Below are 22,821 nucleotides of genomic sequence, written 5' to 3'. Positions count from 1 at the left end.
TATACCTGGTTAGAAAGCTTATGCTCTCGTCTATTGAATAAACGAATTCTCAGACAAGCCAGACGGTACTAAAAAGGGCAACAACGCCGTCAACAAAACGTGTGCAGCAGCTTCTGGTCCGGTCTTACTCCAGAAAAAGACGTCAGCTTGTAATACCACACATGTTGCTTTGGGTGTTCTCTAACTTTGTAGTACAAACTGGCTTGATCTACACATCATCGATCTAATAGGTGACAGAATAAGCTTTCTAACAATGTATAATATGTCAAATTTTACTTTTGTAAACTTTTTACTTTTTACTTTTATATTCCAGCGTGTTGGAAACTTTGGTCTCTTTATAACTGCATTATGCATTCAGCCAGTGAAAGCAATGCTTTCTCACCCCAACGCGTTTGCTACAGTACACAACTCCGCTTGCTTGTTGATGCACCCCTCGTTATAACAGAAGTTACTAGTACTGGCTACCAGCCGATGCTTATTCACAGAAGCTGTATGCAACTATTTTAACACATATTTCTTGCCTCATTTTCTTTCTTAGAAATTTGGGTCGGCTAACACGTAATATGCTATCCTCTGTCTATGAGTTGGTATCAGTAAGGTAACAGATTAAACTCTGAATTGCAGCCCAGTTAAAAGTTTTTAGTTGAATGGTAAAAATGAGCTGAACTTAACATAAAACCAATCAAATTAATCTCCCTAGCCCTGTCTTGCTTTTTAAAATGGTGCGGTCGTGCAGTGTAGATATAAGGTTTTTCCAAGACCCTCTGAACTGGCCAGCTAGCTTTATGATTTGCCGTCACTCTTCACAGCATACCGTGAGTAAATCGCTGATCTCAAGTATTGATGAGGGGTTAATTTAGCTCTGAATATGTGTGTTGCAAATAAACTCGTTGCCGTGATGTTATAGCATGTATACCATACTCTGTCTCTGCTTATACTACAGAAACTGTTCACTCCGTTCAGCACAAAGTCGACTTTGCGTTGGCGGCAACCACACTTCACAATTTCTGCAGGAATTGTCTAGTTATTATTATTATTATTATTATTATTATTATTATTATTATTATTATTGCAGCAGGCAGACTCAGTGTCAGTGGCTGTTTACCCATGAAGTAGGCAGCTGTTCATTGGCTGCTGGATAAAGCAAGCAAAGCTCAGGGAGTATGAGTTTTTCTTTTCCTTCCCTGTCCTCAGAACACACACAGAAGGAGAAGCAGCTTTTTATTTTATGCATCAAGGCCTTTAGCCTCAGACAGCTCCCGCCTCTGTCTGCTGTGAGCCTGACTGCAGCCCCCCTGCACCTCTGTCAGTCCATACCAAGACCCAATGGACAGAGAGTACACCCTGCCGGTCCATACCAAGAGCCAACACACAGAGACTATACCCTGCCAGTCCATACCAAGAGCCAATGGATAGAGACTATACCTCTGTCAGTCCATACCAAGAGCCAATGGACAGAGAGTACACCCTGCCAGTCCATATCACGAGCCAATAGACAGAGGCTACACCCTGCCAGTCCATACCAAGAGCCAATGGATAGAGACTATACCTCTGTCAGTCCATACCAAGAGCCAATGGATAGAGACTATACCTCTATCAGTCCATACCAAGAGCCAATGGACAGAGACTACAACATGCCAGTCGATATCAAGAGCCAATGGACAGAGAGTACACCCTGCCGGTCCATACCAAGAGCTAATGCACAGAGACTATACCCTGCCGGTTCATACAAAGAGCCAATAGTTTATGGATGGACTTTATTTAATTAATTAATTCATTCATTCAATCATTCACTTGCTCACTCATTCATTTTTTTAATGACTCCACTCCACCCTAATCTGTGGATGAAATAAACCATGAGGCAACATGGACTACTGTAGGTTCAGTTGTGACTGGGAAGAGGCGAATCGGTTTCACAGATATCCGGTTTCAGAAAATATGAAAGTGTCTGTCTATCTCCACTGTTGGAACAGCGGCTGGAACCTCTGCAGAATATTTTTTTGAGGTTCTGCTCTTCTGCTGTAGTAGTAATGGTGGTGCTAATCTGTAATCTTAGTGATTTCCAAACTCAAACTGTCAAATTGTATGTGAAGAATAAATCCAAAACCTGCACTAGAGAGTTAAAATCAAATTCTGAGGAAGTTTACAAACTGTCCCAGAGAATCTACAATATCTACGTGTCTACATCTCTACTTGCCATTTCATTAACACAGAATTTTCATTACTGTTCCAAAAGATAGGCAGCAGGCGAGAGGTCATTTATCCAGAGAAACTAAGCAGATACAATGCATGACCACAGTTGCCTTAGTCATAGGGTCTCCCTGAAGATATTCTTCAATGACCTTCTGCAGTTTGATGTCCGTTTGATGTACTTATAATCAATATAATCAATAATGTTCACGATCAATACAATCATTAAATGTTGTTCCACCCTCGCTGACACCCAAGGCATATTTGCAGACATATAAGGTAATCAGCTTCTCTCTCCAAACTCAACCTCCTGAAGACCAGAGGTGGCACAGTGATTTCACCGGCACCGTCTTCCAGCTGTCACAGGACGTCCTTTTTCGCACCGTATGACGGCTGAACTGAATTACGCGAGCGCCAAAGTTTTACTTTTAAACTCCCCGGCTCGGAGAGCACCGATGAAAATGATCTTCAGAGCTAACTCCGGCTGCAAAGCCGACAAATTAAATCCTGCCGCTCTCGCGTACGCTTTGGTAAACAACGGAGGCCGCGTTTCTGTTGGGATTAGCGTCTGAGTAAAAACTTTGCGCGCGTGCCCCTGGGAGGCGGGCCGCGAGCGCTCTCTCTCCATCCTCAGAACATCCTGTGTGGGTGAACACAGCCCACTCACCAGAGGCCCCGGTACCTGCAGGGAGAACAGACAGCTTCACTCCTCCACCTGCCACAGGAGACACCAGCCACTCCAAACGCCTTTTTCATTACCGCCGTGTTTACCGTAAGCGAGAGATGTGCCCGGGGGAGCCTTTGCATAGGAAAATAATTCAATATCTTTTTTTTCTTTTTTTTCTTTCCGGCTCCTTCTGCGAGGCGAAACTGAATCGTAATAAATGGTATGGCCAGGGGAGCAAATCAATTGCAGCATCATCCCCACAGAAGCAGCGTTAAGCGACTGCAGGAGGAAGGAGGGGCGCGCTACACTGCTGCGAGGCGTGTAAACCGCTCCTCTGACGGGAGTGCCGTGTGCTGCCACGTTCCCTTATCACGAAATCCTCGCCTCGCCGGTGACGACCGCGGCTCTGGGGCGGGGGGGGGGGGTTCGCGATCGGCCGCCACGTCGACAGGGTTCCAGGGGGTTCTGAGGACGGGCCTCACCCCATCACGCATGAGCAACCCCTCTGGTTGCTTGGTAACCTGCCTATACCAGCAGGGTGTGAATAACGGCTGAAAATGAGTGAGAATTGAGTTAAACGATCAGCAGCTGGCAGAGAGAGTGCCAGCCGGTGAGGTTCCAAACTTACAGGAGGACACCGCAGCGTGGGGCAGGCGCTCAGACGCACCTGGGCACCGCACACTGGGAGCAACAGGGATAAACACAAGGACCAGAAGGCCCGGTAAAATAAACAGCTCTCTGGCTTGAGCAAAACAACCTTAAAGGAGTATAAACGATGGCAGGGTCACGTAAAACCCCAGAGAACCCCAGCGAAAATAAAGGGGGGAAAGAGAGATGGAAGAGAGGGGGAAAGAGGGATGGAAAAGAGAGATGGAAAAGAGAGGGGGAAAGCGACAGAAAAGAGAGGGGAAAGAGAGACTGAAATGACAGGAGGAAAGAGAGACACTCTCCTCAACCCAACAGTGAGTGAAGGTGGATGCAGGGAGCATAGGAAGTGGTGGAGGTCATGAAAGGAAGAAGCAAGTTACCGTTGGCAACAACCTGACCTGCAGCAGCTACTTTCAGCACAGAGAGAGAGAGAGAGAGAGAGAGAGAGAGAGAGAGAGAGAGAGATCCCATTGCTTTTGCAACACAAGTTTACCTGTCATGAAAATAAAGCACATTTGAATTTGAGAGAGAGAAAGAAGGGGGGAGTGTTGGAGAATGAAAAATGCTTAAATTACTTATTGCTCCAATCATTTTAGAAAGAAAATAATATGCCTACAGTGCTTAAAAATGTTTATGTATGTTATTACAACAGACATTAAATATTAAAGAGCATAATATTTTGTTCAACACAAAAATATAGTAATTAGCAATAATAAACATCAATGTGCTATTAAGAAATGAATAATTATCATACATTGCACAAATGAAATACATAAACAAATAAAGTTATGTGCATGAACAAATCTCTTGTACACTGCCAAAACATCAGCAATGCCACCATCTGTCTCTGACCTCTAGAAAGGCCAGATTTTACTCCACTGTTATGATATTGAGCAGTAGTTGTGTTTCATGGTTTGACACAGCATGGCTAATTTTCATAGTATGGATTTATACAGACCACTTATCATGGGGATCAGACAGACCACTCATCACAAGGATTATATAGACCACTTATCACAGGGATCAGACAGACCACTCATCACAAGGATTCTACAGACCACTCATCACAGGGATTATACAAACCACTTGTCACAGGGATTATGCAGACCACTCATCACATGAATTAGACAGACTTCTCAACACAGCGATTATATGGACCACTCATCACAGGGATTTTTACAAACCACTCAACACAGGGATTATTTGGACCACTCAGAGGGATTATATAAACCACTCATCACAGGGATTACACAGACCACTCATCACATGAATTAGATAGACCACTCAACACAGAGATTATGTGGACCACCCCTCACACAGAGATTAAACAGACCACTCCTCACAGGGATTAGACATGAACACTCATCACATGAATTAGACAGACCACTCACCACAGGGATTACACTCATCACAGGGATTACACAAACTACTCATCACAGGCATTGCACAAACTACTCATCACAGGGATTAAACAGGCCGGTGGGGAAGAGCACAGGGACATTCTCAGAGAGAGAGAGAGGGAGGGAGGTGTGATAGTGTGCATGGAATGGATGTGCAATTATTCTTCAGTGTTGTTCTCTTTACGTCTTTATTGTTCTCTTTACGTTGCAACAGTAGCACTTATGTTTTAATACGCGCATATGAATCTCCTTATCCCCTCCCCCCACGCACACCACAATGCTGTTGCTGTGGTGATGTTCTCAGATTGTGAGTCCTGTTCTTATCTCATATTTCAGCAGATGGCTTACAGACTGAGTGGGAGAGAAGCACACAATCAATGGCCGACCTCTCCACTCTCCTCTTCTGCACCCCCACCCCCCCGTACACCTCTACAGATCTCTGCGATAAGTTAAAATCGATTCAGCAGTCTGAGGCATATTAAAATGAACCCCCCCTCCCCTCCCCCCCCCCCCCCCCCCATTCATCCGACAACAATTGGCTACTTAGCAAAGGTCAAGCGATAATGAGGCGTGGGGTGCGATAAGCGGGGTGGGGGGGGGGGGACTCCTGAGGATCAGCGCGGGCTCCGCTCAGTCACCATCAGTTTCAGTCTCCTGCTCTGCGTGCCGTTTAAAAAAACCCACATTCAGCTTTGCAGATTTCACTGTTTTATTGCCTTCTCTCCGCCACCATTTTTCTTAAACTGTCAAATGCCAAAACAGCCTCACATCCCACGGTAAACCCTCAAAACTCTGTGTTTTTCCACCTCTTCCCTCCTACATTACTCCAAAAAAACTTTTTCTTTTTTTTTTTTTTTTGGTAGTATGGGGCATGAAATTCCCTCTGACTGTCAAGTGCATGCAAAGAAACGGCCCTCCTCCTATAACAGGCCTCAATTATTAAAGAGTATTTATTAAACCACCAACGCTTCTCAGAGAGGTTCGGATGGGTCCACAAGATATCGCCTAAAAAAAACAACGCGAGCCAGTGACTGAATGCCCAATCCCTGTTGCCTAAGGTTCGGTACCTGCCTGAAGTTCATATCCCCAAGGGGGGCAAAAAAACATGCAGCTAACCTTTAAAAATATTACATAAAAATATTATTATGTGAAAATCTCATTATGTAGTCCATACGTTTCCCCCCACGCACCTTTGTCCCAGAAATGTCCAGAAACATTGGCAGTCATTTTTACTGCATTTACACATGTATTCTAAATACAGGAGTGGCAATAAATCTACTTATTATTTATTTTGGTAAATACGGACAGGCGCTATAATGCACGTTGTTATGGTTACGCTTATACTTAGTATCGTAGCAGCGTGCCTGTGCTATAGGGATGCACCTGGAAGGACAACATATCCCCACAGTTGCTAAGAAATCTTCGTTTCCCTGGTGCTTCTCAGCAAACAGACTGTTAGTGCTCCAGGGTAAACCCTGTGGCTGGTTGCTAGGAATGATGGTATAAGCTGTTGCTAAGGCAAGAACTATGCCTGTTTGGTCTTTATGCATAATATTTGATGAGATTGAAGTTTGTTTATAGGCAACATAGGTAATGAGCTATCCTGTATGCTCAAACATTTGGAAAATGATGTTCTTTTATACTTAAATTATTATGTTCTTATATTAAATGGTGAACTGACCACACAATTACAGTTCTGCAATGGCCCACACAGTCTCCAGACTGGAGCCTATTAGCAGTTTTTGCTCTGAATTGAAAAGGTTAGGCCACGAGCGACAGACTAAAGTGTCTTGAAAGATTCCGTACAGAGGTACGGTGAGTCACTTCCCCCAGAATGTTCTCTGTTCTCATAAAACATGACAGAGGACCACTCAGTAGTTTTAACCAGGGCTTGAAAACATTTTTTTTTCTATCCATTTGTTCCAAGCAGTATTTAACATTCCTGTTCTTTTGTTCCCCTTGCAACATAACATTCCTGAACTGGTTATAGTGAAATAAAATAGTTTAATGTTTCATTTTTGTTCCCTTTCTCCCACCTCCAAAACATTGAAACTAGCCTAGTAGCCCATCTCAAAACCTACGTTTCCAAAAATAATAATAAACATGGGAAAAATGAAGTTTTTAGTAGGGCAGCAGTCATTCTCTGATATGCACATGGCTTTTCAATGTTGTATTAATGATGACTGTATAAATGGCCACCCCATCAATGTATTCTATGATGAAAAACACAGTGGGCAGACAATATCACACTGAATAACTTGGCTAGGCCTATAGAGCACCATGATAAAATAAACCACGTTAGAATAGTTTTGATATAGGGAAATTACGGTTGGAAATCCCATCGGAAGAGACGTTCACAGCAGCACAAGCAAATAATCAATCAACTCCAGGCATCTACAAGGTGTAGGGTAGCAGCACCAGCAGCTGCAGAGGTTATTGAAATGCAGACTTATAAACTGCATAAGTCACATCCAACAATTCACTTGCAAATAAACGGTAACGTCAACATTAGCCGCATTGAGCGATAAGCACCATCACTGTTTGCACTAACAAATCCACATACTCCATGGCCTAACATTGAGGATGAAATGATACCACCCAGCTTTTAATCGTGACACAATCGAGCACTGCGCAGCGACCGGGGCCTGAGATAGTCACAATAATGTGCACTGACTGGCCGACTCATTTTCAGTAAGAAAACCAAAGGCAAAGCATCACCAATGATATATTAGACTATGCAAAATACCGCCTCCATGATGTAAATAAAATGTGTCTTGCCCTCGAAAGTTTTCTTCCACCTACCCAAAGCGGTCACAAAGGCTATCCTCAAATTCCAGCTTTCAGACGTGCTCTGACTCAGCCATCAACAAAACTAAAGCACACTCAGATGTTTCTGTCCCGTTGTGGAGTGTGTAGGGTAGGCCTACTAGTTGGCAACCTGCTAGCTGAAGTGGTGTCACTGGTCGTAGCTTCAGTAGGTAGCAGCAGCAACTCAAAAACTAAAATAAGGGGTTAGGTTACCTTCTGCACGAGTGCTGTCAAATCTCTGTTTCTCCAGTTTACACTATTGCAGACCAATTTGGATGATACTGACCCATCATGTCCAGCAAGCCAGAAGGTTCATTTTGCCAAATCAAACTGTCTAGCAATCTAGAAGTTCAGTTTGGGAAATCGAAAATACCTGCCTCGGACACCACAATTATGTGCCACCAGGGAAGATGATGTAACCATTTATGAAACTTTGTGGAACAAAGTTATTAACCGTTACCTAAATTTTCACTAAAGGTTCTTGCTCATCATGATTTTGTTTTGATTTTCACATTTGTCCTGCAAAAATGCCTTTCATTTCTGGTTTTCATTTTCATTTAGTTTTTCGTTTCAAGCCCTGATTTTAACCTTGAAAATTGCAGGGTGCACAACTTACTGAAAAGAGGGGTGATGATGATGATTTTTTGAAGCCTAAATTATTACTTTTTAGAAAAGTTTTTCTCTGAACAAATTAATTAGTATATTGCACAGTAGTGCACGCAGTAAGTAACTATAAAGCTCGACTGATTGGTATCAGAATAAAAAATTTTAAAAACGGTTGAAAACAATTTGAAAAGGAATGAAAAGGACATGGCTGCAAGTGTGGGTGTGGCCCCAGTCAAGTTCATAGGGGCCATATTACGGAAGGAAATAACAATTTTAAAATTTAAAGGGGAATGTGTGAATGCTATTCTGTCTGCATTACTTTATATAGCTGAATTAATTTGAGCCCATTATTTTATTTACTGCCTTCCAAGACAACAGTGAGTTCTTTATGTATTATATTTATTGTCATTATGCAAATAAGGACCTTTGTGAAATCTGTATTAAAACTTTATTGACTCACCCAGTCAGGTTACTGAAAACTTGCTTTCTCCTTTGCACTGCATCATAGGATATCAGGCACTAAACCTTTGAAAACCAAACTCCTTTTGTAATCATTGTGAGAACAGATGCAGCCTGTCAAACACTGTATTTAAAGATCTCCGAAGTATTTAAAACAAACAACTTGTACAACCCCAATTCCAAAAATGTTGGGACAGTAAATGAAATGCAAATAAAAACAGAAAGCAGGTAATTTGTAAATTTACTTTGACTTGTGTTCAAACAAGAACAGTATAAAGACAAGGTATTTCATGTTTTACCTAATCAACTGTTTTTTTTTGAAGATATACATTTATTATGCAATTTATGCCTGCAACACGTTCCAAAAAAGGTTGGACATGGGCAATTTAGGACTAATAACGATGTGACAAGTGGAAATAACAAGGTGATGTGAAACAGGTGATGTTAAAATCGTGTTATAAGGAGATATAATGAGCCTCCAAGAAAGGCCTAGTCCTTCAACAGCAAGGATGGGTTGAGGCTTGCCAATTTGGCAACAGATGCGTCAGCGAATAATCGAGCACTTTGAGAACAACGTTCCCCAAAGACAAATCGGTAGGATTTTGGGAATTTCACCCTGTACAGTGCACAATATAATTAAAAGGCTCAAGGAATCCGGTCAAATCTCGGTGCGTAAAGGGCAAGGCCGAAAACCACTTCTGAATATGCATGATCTCTGATCATGTCACTGTCTTAAAAGTCAGCAAGTGTCTGTAATGGATATCATGACATGGGCTCGGGAATACTTCGGTAAATCTTTGTCAGTCAACACAATTCGCCGCTACATCTACAGATGCAAGTTAAGGCTTTATAATGCAAAGCAGAAGCCATATATCAACACTGTCCAGAAGCGCCGCCGACTTCTCTGGGCTCGGTCTCATCTGAGATGGACAGTAGCACAGTGGAAGCGTGTTTTGTGGTCCGACGAGTCAACATTTCAAATGTTTTTGGACAAAACAGCTGTCGTGTTCTCCAGCCCAAAGAGGAAAAGGACCATCCAAGCTGTTATCAGCGTCAGGTCCAAAAGCCAGCGTCTGTCATGGTATGAGTGTGTGACGGTGCCCATGGCATGGGTAACTTGCACATTGGTGAGGGCACCATTATTGCTATAAGACTGTACAAATTTTTGAGCAACATACAGTCAGGTCCATATTGGAGTTGAAATTAAATAATGAATATGAGCTCAAAGTGCAGACCTTCAGCTTTAATTTGAAGGTATTTACATCCAAATCAGGTGAATGGTGTAGGAATTACAGCACTTTTTATATGTGCCGCCCCCCCTTTTTAAGGGACCAAAGGTAACTGGACAATTGGCTGCTCAGCTGTTCCATGGCCAGGTGTGTGTTATTCCCTCATTATTTCATTTACAAGTAAGCAGATAAAAGTTCTAGAATTTATCTCAATATGAAGTCCAAAGAGCTGTCACTGTCGGTGAAGCAAGCCATCATTAGGCTGAAAAAAAAAAAAAAAAAAACCATCAGAGAGATAGCAAAAACATCAGGTGTGGCCAAATCAACTATTTGGTACATTCTTAAAAAGAAAAAACACACTGGTGAGCTCAGGAACACCAAAAGGCCCGGAAGACCACGGAAAACAACTGTGGTGAATGACAGAAGAATACTTTCCCTGGTGAAGAAAAACCCCTTCACAACAGTTGGCCAGATCAAGAACACCCTCCAGGAGGTAGGCATATCTGTGTCAAAGTCAACAATCAAGAGAAGACTTCACCAGAGTAAATACAGAGGGTTTACCACAAGATATAAACCATTGGTAAATCTCAAAAACAGGAAGACCAGATTAGAGTTTGCCAAAAAACATCTAAAAAAGCCTGTACCGTTCTGGAACAACATCCTATGGACAGATGAGACAAAGGTCAACTTGTACCAGAATGATGGGAAGAGAAGAGTATGGAGAAGGGAAGGAACTGCTCATTATCCAAAGCATACCACCTCATCTGTGAAGCATGGTGGAGGTAGTGTTGTGGTGTGGGCATGTATGGCTGCCACTGGAACTGGTTCCCTTGTATTTATTGATGATGTGACTGCTGACAAAAGCAGCAGGATTAATTCTGAAGTGTATAGGGCTATATTATCTGCTCAGATTCAGCCACATGCTTCAAAACTCATTGGATGGCGCTTCACAGTGCAGATGGACAATGACCCAAAGCATACTGGGAAAGCAACCCAAGATGTTTTTAAGGCAAATAAGTGAAATGTTCTGCAATGACCAAGTCAATCATCTGACCTGAATCCAACTGAGCATGCATTTCACTTGCTGAAGGCAAAACATGCCAAGAACAAGCAGAAACTGAAGACAGCTGCAGTAGAGGCCTGGCAGAGCATCACCAGGGAAGAAACCCAGCGTCCAGTGATGAGTATGGGTTCAAGACTTCAGGCTGTCATTGACTGCAAAGGATTTGCAACCAAGTATTGAAAATGACAATTTAATTTATGATTATGTTAGTTTGTCCAATTACTTTTGGGCCCCCAAAAAAATTTTTTTTGGGGGGGGGGGGCTATGAATAAAAATGGTTGTAATTCCTACATTGTTCATACAATATTTTTGACAAAACCCTTAAATTAAAGCTGAAGGTCTACACTTAAATCACATCTTGATTGCTTCATTTCAAATCCAATGTGGTAGCGTACAGAGCCAAAATGATGAAAATTGTGTCACTGTCCAAATACTTATGGACCTGACTGTATGCTGCCATCCAGACGCCGTCTTCTCCAGGGATGTCCAGCAGGACAACGCCAAACCACATTCTGCCCGGACTACAAGTGCATGGCTGTGTAAGCAGAGAGTGCGGGTGCTGGACTGGCCTGCCTGCAGTCCTGACCTGTCTCTGATTGAGAATGTGTGGCGCATTATGGAGCGCAAAATACGGCAACGAAGGCCCCGTACAATTGCACAGCTGAAGACTTCCATAATGGAAGAATGGGGGACAATCCTGCTTGCTAATCTTAACCAACTGGTGTCTACAGTGCCCGAACGCTTAATAAGTGTTATTAAAAGAAATGGTGATGTTACACAGTGGTAAGCACTCGACTGTCCCAACTTTTTTGGGGCGTGTTGCAGTCATCAGATTTGAAATGAGTGTATATTTTCAAAAAACAATTAAATTCACAAGGTAAAACATCAAATAATGTGCTGTTGTAGTGTTTTCAATATAGTACAGGGTGAATAGAATTTACACGATTTAAATTTTTTGTTTTTATTAGCATTTTCCATACTGTCCCAACTTTTTTGGAATTGGGGTGGTACATTACAGATGAAGTGATCTATGATTTAAGCACCGGGATTTCATGTGAATGTCACAAGCAACCCACAAGCTGTTAATGGTGATTCACAGACACCAACACAACAAAAGCCTTCCCTGGGTGGAACTTTTTGAATGGGTTGTAGCCCTTACAATGTGAATAATTCCACTGCAACATTCTTGTGTCATGGAATACCAAACATACAGTACATGCACAGAATATATATTTCATCAATGCTGACTTCCAAACATGAGCTCTCTGTAAGGGTTGGGGGACGGAGACCAAGCGCACCCGAATAGGGATCTCAATAAAGCGTCTCACTAAAAGCTGAGCACGCCACAAAATCTCTTCCGGGATCGAGGAAGGGTAAAGATAAACGGACAGAAACGACTACTACTCCACGGGAATATCCCAACTAAATAAGGGAACCTCAAAAGGAGGACTCCGAACCAAGAACTCAGAACGAAAATAAAATAAACAAAAGCCCAACGGAGCGAGCTGGTGCAGACCCAACCTCTGGGCACTGCACTCAAAAACCTCCGTAGCTCAGAGAGGGAGAGGACTAACTGCACAACTCGCAGAACTGATCTCCTAACTCTCTACCCCGTGACAATCCTGACTAAAGGAGTCACGGATGTGCTAAACCAGATACCTCCCTTATATAATTTTCACACAAGAGATTATTAACGCCTATGGGCATAATTCTTGGACGTGAACTTTATATAAGGTACAAAATGCTGAAAAGCACTGTTTGGTTACCAGTACCGGCTCTTGTGTGTAGATGACACCAAAGCGCCGTCTTTCTGTGAACCCACACCTTAAGTAACATTAGACAAGTGCTGCAGCTAACGCAATCAACACGCCTGCCAAGGGGTCTGTAGGCAGAGTGAATTCTGCATGCGTACAGACCATTAACCCGAACGACGTGACAGACTCTAATTAGAGAAGCAGGGGTGGAAAGGAATAGAGCAGAATGCTCAAGCCACCCAAAACCATGACACTCTCCTTTGTCTCCGCTTTTCCTATAGAGCCAAACAACAAGATCTGCAAGTCCTTCCTGTTTTGTAAGTACAACAGACCTCATTCTGTAGATTAGTGTGCTTATTAAGGCATTAAAGACTGTTGTACTTCCTTAAAATACGTTGTTTTTTTTTTGTTTTTTTGCTTGTGAGGGGACACTGGAAGATCAGAGTGAGGTCAGAAAGCACATTCTGCCATTTTACTTTGCTTCTGTTTTCCGGGGGATTTTTTGGGTTCATTATTCCCCTCTTTCCAAAAATTATTTTGAAACCAATATATCCTGAGTACCCAAATCCATAAGTTTGTGTCTCCTTTCATGTCTTCCTTTCACAAAACTGTGTGAACTCACTTCGGGGAGCATAAGAGACTATTTCATACATTTAAATAGTTCAAACAGAACTAAAGAAATGTTTAAAGCATATATAAATAAAGAAGCACATAGATTTCTGGATGAGCAGTTCGAGAGCGCCCTTTTGATGAAAGTTTAATAGTTGCTGGAGGCCTTGATTGATAAAAGTATATATTCATTTATAAAAGGGGATCAATTGTTTTAATTATTTTACATCAAAATGGAAGTGGGGTGCTGGGGATTATTGGATGGGGGGGAGGGGGGGGGGTTCCAAGGTTTATCCTCAATATTTCAGCTGTGCATTTTCCACAAGATAGAAATGACCCATTTTCACAGCTTGGCCACTTCCCCAGAAAACGCTGGAGCTGAGTCTCTGCTTTTTTGTGCAGACGTGGTCTTAAGGATATTGGGGAATGGCCTGAATGACCCCATTCCCATTCACTGGTGCGGGACTGCGATTGTTAGCACCTCTTCCCGCACTCACCTGTCACACCCGATGACCTTTTTTAACATGACCCTCTTTCTGAGAATTTTCGCACTCCGCAACCCAGGAGAAAGCCACATCCGGTGCGATTTATTTAAAGGTTTAAAAGAGCATTGAACATAAATGCAAGCTTGTGAGATTCTGTCATATGTTAGTGGATTAAATGCTGGCCAAAATTAATCTAAAGCCTTGAATAATTAGCAGCTGGGGAAAAAAAGTGTCATTTTTTTTACATCTGAGATGGCCTAATCAGAGAGCTGCATACAAATATGCATACATACATAATACAAACATAAAAACATATATACATACATAAACACATAATACATATATAACATAAACATACAAACATATATACATGCATAAATACGTAATACATATATAACATAAACATACAAACATATATGCATGCATAAATACGTAATACATATATAACATAAACATACAAACATATATACATGCATAAATACGTAATACATATATAACAAACATACAAACATATATACATACATAAACACATAATACATATATAACATAAACATACAAACATATATACATGCATAAATACGTAATACATATATAACATAAACATACAAACATATATGCATGCATAAATACGTAATACATATATAACATAAACATACAAACATATATACATGCATAAATACGTAATACATATATAACAAACATACAAACATATATACATACATAAACACATAATACATATATAACAAACATACAAACATATACATGCATAAATACGTAATACATATATAACATAAACATACAAACATATATACATACATAAATACATAATACATATATAACATAAACATACAAACATATATACATGCATAAATACAAGTATAACATAAACATACAAACATATATACATGCATAAATACATACATACAAACATATATACATGCATACATACATACATACATACATACATACACACTAACATAATACATACGTACAAACATACATACATGCCTATATACATAATTTCAACTCAATAAATGTGCACAAATAACAATAATATGAAGTGTAAGAAACAGCCAGAATAAGGATGGACGTGAGAAGGAATGTGAGAGGAAGAAAGTGTGTTTCCACGCATTTATACTGTGCCCTTTTCAGAGCAGTGAACACTGCCACAGAAACGCGGCGAGGTTATTCTCTGTGCACACACAATGCACAGGGCAGCTCCTGCTCATCAGCTACAGAGGAGGACTGCGGACAGAGAGAGAGTGATGGTGACAGAGGTGAGGTGATGGAGCAAGGTCACTGTGACAGTAACACCGTCATCAAAAAAGAAAAGGTTCTGGTAATGTTAGCGTCCCTCTTAACGGGCGCAGTAAGTCAAAAAGGGACAGAAGAATGAGCAGGGCATGTAAAACAAATGAAAGTGTGTTCCGAACAGAACGCTGGAAAAGAGGTGGGCAGTAAAGAAGGAGTAAAAGACAATAAAATAGTGAGCGAAGGAAGATGAGGCCTGTCACGGCGGAGAGGGGGGTGTGGGAGTCCGGGGGGGGGGGGGGGGGGGGGGGGTTGGCAGGTGGGTGGGAGTCCTGGGGTGTGAGGGGGGGGACTGGGGGGTGGGAAGACTTTGGGGGGTGGGGGGGGCAGCGGATTGTGACAAATTACCCAGAGTCCCCAGCCGGCACCTGGGACATCTGTGCGATTACGGAGGCTGACAGTGACACAACCACCCCCCCCCCCCCCCCCCCCCCGCCTCGGGGGCCGTGTGTGGAGAAGGCCTCCTCCCCCATCCCGGGGAGACACGGCGACACAACGTCTGTTATCGCCACGACGACGGCGCAGCCAGCCGGAAAGCAGACGTCTCCCTCGCTGTGACACTGTTGGGCCTGCAACCAATATCTCATCCTCCCAGCAGAGGCCGATTTCGCCCAGGAGCCCCCGCTGCCATAACCCGCCATCAGTGTCCGATGCCACACCTGTAGATCGGAGCAAGCAGTGGTGTCATTTCAAACAAAACTCTGGAGTATCAGCAGAGTGAAGTAACGTCACAACGGGAGGAAAAAAATTGGGCGTCATAGAAAACATTACAGACCGCAAAATGGCTTATCCCACAGTAAATTAATTCAGCAAAGTAGCTGCTTTGTTTCAACAGATTTTAGCATTTAGTGTAACAGCTACATGTTTTCATAAAACTTAATTTGTAGTGTAAGACACAGCACGTGAATATTTGAAAACTGATTAAAATTACGATCAATACAAAGTAATTCAAAACGGATGAAGTAGTGTATATTCAGACACATTCAGACAGCAATAGCTGCAACTAATTTTATAGTTGTATTTCACATCGCTGTGGAGAAATTTTACCCCACTCTTCTTTGCAGAACTACACTGAACAAAAATATAAATTCAACACTTATCAATTTTGAAGATTTTATTGAGTTCAATGGTGATAAACGTAAATCAGTCAACTGAAATAGATTCATTAAGCACTTATCTATTGATTTCATGTGATTGGGGATACAGATATGCATTTGTTAGTCACAGATTCCCCAAAAAAGAAGATACCATGAAATGAACAGAATACCTACCGATCAGTATCTTGTGTGACCACCATTTTCCTCATGCAACGCAACACATCTCCTTCGCACTGAATTGATCAAATTGTTGATTGTAGCCTGTGGAATATAGTCCCACTCCTCTTCAATAGCTGTACAAAGTTGTTGGATATTGGTGGGAACTGGAACACACTGTCATATGCGCCGGTCCAGAGCATCCCAAACATGCTCAATGGGTGACCTGTCTGGTGAGTATGCAGGCCATGGAAGAACTGGGACATTTTCAGCTTCGAGGAATTGTGTACAGATCCTTGCAACATGGGGCCGTGCATTGTCATGCTGAAACATGAGGTGATGGCAGTGGATGAACGGCACAGCAATGGGTCTCAGGATCTCATCACAATATTTCTGTGCTTTCAAATTGCCATGGATAAAATGCACTTGAGTTCTCTGCCCATAGGATATGCCTGCCCATACCAACACCCCACCACCACCATGGGCCACTCTGTTCACAACGTTGACATCAGCAAACCGCTCACTCACCTGACACCAAACACACTGCCTTCCATCTGCCCTGCACAGCCGAAACTGTGATTCATCAGAGGACCATTCTCCAGCGTGCCAGTGGCCATCAAAGGTGAGCTCTGCCCACTCACGTCGATTGTGACGCTGAACTGCAGACAAATCAGGAACCCGGTGAGGACGTTGAGCACGCAGATGAGCTTCCCTGAGGCGATTTCTGACAGTTTGTGCAGAAATTCTACGGTTGTGTAAACCAACTGTTTCATCAGCTGTCCATGTGGCTGGCCTCAGACGATCCCACAGGTGAAGAAGTCGGATGTGGCAGTCCTGGGCTAGCATGGTTTCATGTGGTCTGCGGTTGTGAGGCCTGTTGGACGAACTTTCAAAATCTCTGAAACAACGCTGGAGGTGGCTTATGGTGGAGAAATGAACACCCATTACTCTGGCAACAGCTCTACAGGACATTCCTGCAGTCAGCATGCCAATTGCATGACCTCTTAACTCTTGAGGAATCTGTGACATGGTGTTGAACAACAGAAAACTCAACATTTTCGGGTGGCCTTTTATTGACCCCATCACAAGGAACACCTGTGTAGTGACCATGGCTTTTAATCAGCATCTTGATATGCCACACCTGTGCAGGAGATGGATAAACGCTAGCTAACAGTGATATAAACAAATTTGTGGGCAAAATTTGGAGAAATAAGATCTTTGTGCATGTAGAACAAATCTTTGAGGTATTATTTAAACGCATTAAAAATGGCAGCAAAAATAAACGTGTTGCGTTTATATTTTTGTTCAATGTACTTCACTTCAGACAAATTGGTAGGTTTTCCAGCATGAACTCGTTTTGGGTCCAGCAACTGCATCTCTACCGGGTTCAATTCAGGACTTCAACTAGGCTACTCCAAAAAACTTTTGTTTCTTTTCAGCCATTCAGATGTGGACTTGCTTTTATGTTTTTGATGACTGTCTTGCTGCATAACCCAATTACGCTTCAGCTTCAGCTCACAGACAGATGATCAGACATCCTCCTTAAGAATTTTCTGTGGCTCCTTCAATAATGGCTGCAAAGCATCACACTACCACCATGTGTGACTGTTAGTATGATGATCTTACTGTGAAATGCTGTATTTGCTTTATGCCAGACAAATTAGGACCTGTGTCATCCAAAAATTGCCATTTTTGTGTCTGTCCATAGGACATTATCTTGAAGCGAAATGCAACGTCTGGTTCATGTTTGTACAGGCTACTCATGCAATTACTTGCACTTGAAACTACTTGAAAGCTACTTTGTAGCTTTAAATGGGATGACCACATGTAAGATCTGTGATTGGCTATGGCACTATTTGTGGACTAAATATGATGATTATGATGCAGCTATTTCATCAATAGTCGACGTTGACTTAGATGGAGAAGCAGATAAGCTGTGCCAATTTTCTTCACGCCCACTCATTCTCTCCTTTTCTCCACTTCCCTCCTTACCTCCTTTCCTCCACATACTTTCTTGGTAGGAGACGAGTGGTAGTGGGGGAGTGGAGGGGAGGAGTGAAAAGTAATGGGATTCACCCACAATCTGATGAGTCCGGAGAATATGAGTCACAATCTGATGAGTCTTGAGAGTAATGGTTTCACTGAAAAAATAGAAATATCCTTTTAATTAAAGTAGCATGCATACAGCTTCTACTAAACAAAAGACCGTTTCATCGAAAGAAAAGGACAGCAGGGATGTGGGCTGAATTCCTTTATAAATAAGTGAGCTGCAATGAGTCACTATTTTAAATTAATTATTAAATGCTAACAATAGTTTTTTTTTTTTTTAAATACCGCTTCTTTTCAAGGCTTTTTAAAATGGTTTTGATTAAATATTCAGTATTAATGTGGACTGATTGCCATCTCATCTGCTCTAACATATGTGGTAGTTCTCTGCCTGTGCAAATGACATTTGAAAGCTGTAATTATAGGGTATTTTGATGAGTGTGGAATCCTGTTTGCAATAAGTCCTTATTTCCAGCGTCTGCTCCTTCAGTCGGGGCTCCAGGACAAGGAGGCCGGGAGGGAGAAGAGAGCCCTGTTTCCTCGACTCTCTCAGCTGGGTCTATAACAGCCACTTGGGCTGTGGCTCTTCTGTTCCGCCAATAGGACCTGACAGTTATAGGACGGAATTGAGTAAGCCGAGGTCTGTGGGGTTCTTTTTTTCCTTCAGCAAGTTTGCTCTTTGAGGAGAGACGAGTGAAAAAAATCTTAACGTGATGGACAGAAAATTGGCCCCTGCCACTTGTGACACTCCACTACTGTAACAAAATTTTTTTCACGGTAAATGTGTCTTTTGACTGAGCTTACCAATGTAACCATAGATTGTACAGACTTTTTGTGTTCAACCCTAACTTCCCACAGGGCTTTTTGCCATTAAAGAAGTATAACGCAATGACTGTCCATGGTCTTCCAGCTCTGAGAACACAAGGTTCTGCAGTGTTATGCCTGCTCTGAGAACACAAGGTTCTGCAGTGTTATGCCTGCTCTGAGAACACAAGCTTCTGCAGTGTTATTCCAGCTCTGAGAACACAAGGTTCTGCAGTGTTATTCCAGCTCTGAGAACATAAGGTTCTGCAGTGTTATGCCTGCTCTGAGAACACAAGCTTCTGCAGTGTTATTCCAGCTCTGAGAACACAAGGTTCTGCAGTGTTATTCCAGCTCTGAGAACACAAGCTTCTGCAGTGTTATTCCAGCTCTGAGAACACAAGCTTCTGCAGTGTTATTCCAGCTCTGAGAACACAAGGTTCTGCAGTGTTATTCCAGCTCTGAGAACACAAGGTTCTGCAGTGTTATTCCAGCTCTGAGAACACAAGGTTCTGCAGTGTTATGCCTGCTCTGAGAACACAAGGTTCTCCAGTGTTATGCCAGCTCTGAGAACACAAGGTTCTGCAGTGTTATGCCTGCTGTGAGAACACAAGGTTCTCCAGTGTTACTGCTGCTCTGGAAGTATTCTTGCAACATCTAACAGATTAAGAAAAGATGGGGGAAGAAAATTGCTCAGTGAGTGTGTGTGTATGTGTGTGTGTGTGAGAGAGAGAGAGAGAGAGAGAGAGAGAGAGAGAGAGAGAGATGTATGCTCACCCACTTATAGCAGTGGGTGAGAATACAAAAGCACTAATGGGCAGTTGTTCCCGAGTGATATTACAGAGAACAGTTTTCATGAAGGTCAGTGAAATGCCCATGAAGCTTCAGAATATACATGTATGTATCAGGGATTAATTCTTTTCACAACTAGTTTAATTTAATATAAACAGCCAAATATAAAAACAGACCTCATTCCCCATCAGTGAACACTGCAGCTATACTGAGCACAGCCTCTCAATGACTTTTGTAGAGGAGTGACTGTGTGTTGCTGAGCTGTTAGGAAATTTCTGCTGTAGCCCCCCCCCCCCCCCCCCCCCAGCCTCACCCCCAAAGCAATCATCTCTAAAGAGGAGGTTCTCCTTCCTGAAAACCAAAAATGGGATGGTCCAGTCTTTTCTAAAGTCCTGCCTTAAACCTTCCCTACATGCAGAGTGGTATGTTCCAGTCTATTTCTGTACAGCAATGCACTGTTTCCTGCAACTTCCTGTTCCTTTACACAGAGGTTCTGTGGTGGAGGGCAAATACATTTCAGATAACAATTTTATGACTTTTGTTCTACTGTTTTAATGCTTTTTCCTTTTTTCTATGCGATTTGGAATGGCCAATCGTGCCTGTCAGTGCAAACTCTGCTATCGATTCTGGTTGTCCGAAGAGGACGATATCAGCCGCTGATCAGTCGCTGAATCACACTGCAGTCTGCAAGTGCAGCTCACCCCCTACATACGAGTCAGAGGAAGGCGCTCAACTGCTGAACCTGCAAGCACCTGATGGACCAGCAGGGGGCAGTAGTGCGCGATTACACGCTGTCATCCCGGCCACTTAAAACCCTCGCTGCCATCCCCACTGGGCTGCCTGCCAGCCAGCCCGACCAGCACTGGCACAGTCCGGGCTTCGTACCAAACCCTGGGACACTCCGCTTTTCATATACGCTTTTCAATTCACTCTCAAATCCCACGGCAGAAATGGCTACAGAAAGTACCGGGGGACTTCACCAAAACAAAACCCAAGAGCAGGCTATTTTATAAATACAAGCTAATATTTTACACCCGGCATTTTACTGCATGTTGTTAAAATGCCTTGATTCTTATTCAAACTCTCGTTATTGTTTACTTATAAATCACTTTTTCCATTACCTTATCCCCCTACAAATCCCGGTACCTCACTGAGGTATGCTGATAGAGCAGTTTTTATTTAATAAAAGTGACTTTAAAAAAGAGATGAGAAAATCAATGGCTTTACTGCGAGTGTCGTCACCAAGCCGGGGAAAATCAGAGAAGGAGGGCAGAACCCATCGGCGTGGGGGTGTGGGGGGATGGCATCGACTTCACCACGCCAAGCTCTGCTGGGAAACCTCGCTGATGACTTTACTACGAATGGCCAGCAGTGTCCTAATGACCAGCAGTGTTCTAATGACCAGCAGTGTCCTAATTACCAGCGGTGTTCTAATGACCAGCAGTGTCCTCATGACCAGCAGTGTCCAAATGACCAGCAGTGTCCTCATGACCAGCAGTGTCCAAATGACCAGCAGTGTCCTCATGACCAGCAGTGTTCTAATGACCAGCAGTGGTCTAATGACCAGCGGTGTCCTCATAACCAGCAGTGTTCTAATGACCAGCGGTGTCCAAATGACCAGCAGTGTCCAAATGACCAGCAGTGTCCTCATGACCAGCAGTGTTCTAATGACCAGCAGTGGTCTAATGACCAGCAGTGTCCTCATGACCAGCGGTGTCCTAATGACCAGCAGTGTTCTAATGACCAGCAGTGTCCTCATGACCATCGGTGTCCTCATGACCAGCGGTGTCCTCATGACCAGCAGTGTCCTAATGACCAGCGGTGTCCTAATGACCAGCGGTGTTCTAATGACCAGCAGTGTCCTCGTGATCAGCAGTGTTCTAATGACCAGCGGTGTCCTCATGACCAGCAGTGTTCCCATGACCAGCGGTGTCCTCATGACCAGCAGTGTCCAAATGACCAGCGGTGTTCTAATGACCAGCAGTGTCCTCATGACCAGCAGTGTCCCCATGACCAGCGGTGTCCTCATGACCAGCAGTGTCCAAATGACCGGCGGCGTTCTAATGACCAGCAGTGTCCTCATGACCAGCAGTGTCCAAATGACCAGCAATGTCCAAATGACCAGCGGTGTTCTAATGACCAGCGGTGTCCTCATGACCAGCAGTGTCCAAATGACCAGCAATGTCCAAATGACTAGCGGTGTTCTAATGACCAGCGGTGTCCTCATGACCAGCAGTGTTCTAATGACCAGCAGTGGTCTAATGACCAGCAGTGTCCTCATGACCAGCGGTGTCCTAATGACCAGCAGTGTCCAAATGACCAGCAGTGTTCTAATGACCAGCAGTGTCCAAATGACCAGCAGTGTCCTCATGACCAGCGGTGTCCTAATGACCAGCAGTGTCCAAATGACCAGCAGTGTTCTAATGACCAGCAGTGTCCAAATGACCAGCAGTGTCCTCATGACCAGCGGTGTTCTAATGACCAGCAGTGTCCTCATGATCAGCAGTGTCCCCATGACCAGCGGTGTCCTCATGACCAGCGGTGTCCAAATGACCAGCGGTGTTCTAATGACCAGCAGTTTCCTCATGACCAGCAGTGTTCTAATGACCAGCAATGTCCAAATGACTAGCGGTGTTCTAATCACCAGCAGTGTCCAAATGACCAGCAATGTCCAAATGACCAGCGGTGTTCTAATGACCA

Source organism: Anguilla anguilla, chromosome 14 (assembly GCF_013347855.1).
Source record: "Anguilla anguilla isolate fAngAng1 chromosome 14, fAngAng1.pri, whole genome shotgun sequence".
NCBI classification, from domain to species: domain Eukaryota; kingdom Metazoa; phylum Chordata; class Actinopteri; order Anguilliformes; family Anguillidae; genus Anguilla; species Anguilla anguilla.
The sequence above is the reverse complement of the archived record's forward strand: the minus strand, read 5'-3'. Positions refer to the sequence as shown.